The sequence below is a fragment of the Phodopus roborovskii genome, unplaced genomic scaffold, assembly GCF_943737965.1.
Source record: "Phodopus roborovskii unplaced genomic scaffold, PHOROB, whole genome shotgun sequence".
NCBI classification, from domain to species: Eukaryota; Metazoa; Chordata; class Mammalia; order Rodentia; family Cricetidae; genus Phodopus; species Phodopus roborovskii.
The window spans coordinates 25,478,864-25,479,974 of NW_026126549.1; the positions used below are offsets into that span (position 1 = coordinate 25,478,864).

Genomic DNA, 1,111 nt, shown 5'->3' on the forward strand with positions numbered 1-1,111 from the left:
TTTTGCCTCATAATGCTTTGTTTGGATATTTTTTCATTTTGATGGGCTTTTGTTTATATTTTATGATGTCTGAGTTTATGTTTTTATATGTTTTGTGTGTATTTGCATGTGTATGTGTTTCTTATTTTAGTTTTTTGTTTGTTTGTTTGTTTCCCTATTTTATTTTCCTCAAGAGATAAAGTAGGCATGCAGTTGGAAGGCTAGAGAAAAGAGGAAGTATCTGGGAGGAGAAATGGTGATCAGAGTATACTACAAAAAAGTTATTTAAAAAAAGCAAAGCAAACTATCATGGAAAATGTAGAAATAATGAAAACAATACATTCTTATTTTCCAAGCTCCTACAGAACATCCTACCAAGGTCTCAACACTCCATGGCTCTTCTATCAGTTTTAAATAGTCAAGATTTAAATCTTTGTGTAATGGGTGCCGCCAGATACCGTTCCAAGAACCACACCACACACAACCAGTCCCAGAAATGGCACAGAAATGGCATCAAGAAACCCCGATCACAAAGATACAAATCTCTTAAGGGAGTTGACCCCAAGTTCCTGAGGAACATGGGCTTTGCCAAGAAACACAACAAGAAAGGCCTGAAGAAGATGCAGGCAAACAATGCCAAGGCAATGAGTGCACGCGCAGAGGCCATCAAAACTCTTGTGAAGCCCAAGGTGGTAAAACCCAAGATGCCAAAGGGTCTCGGCTGCAAACTCAGCCATCTGGCTTTCATCGCTCACCCCCAAGCTTGGGAAGAAGATTAGAAACTACATGGCCAAGGGTCATAGGCTCTGCCAACCAAAGCCCAAGGTTCAAACCAAGGCAGAGGCCTCAGCTCCATCTAAGGCCCAGGCTGCAGCTCCAGCTCAGTCTCCCAAAGGCGCCAAGGCCCCATAGAAAGGGTTTCTGCCACTTTGAAGACAGATGGACTGGTGTGACACATCTACACACTATCTGCAGATGACCTGTGCCCTATGCTGTTTTTACAAATAAACTTGAGGCAAGATCTGTTAATAAATAAATAAATATTTGTGTAAAAATAAATGATCACACCCATCTCATTATCATGCAAATTTTTAAATTTTAATACATGATAAAATTATATGTATACTGAAGC

The 1,111-nt window shown here is 40.0% G+C and overlaps 1 pseudogene; it reads left to right on the plus strand.

Annotated features, from left to right (window-relative positions):
* Positions 1–419: 419 nt before the first annotated feature.
* On the plus strand, positions 420–891 carry LOC127234306 (60S ribosomal protein L29-like; annotated as a pseudogene).
* Positions 892–1,111: the final 220 nt, after the last annotated feature.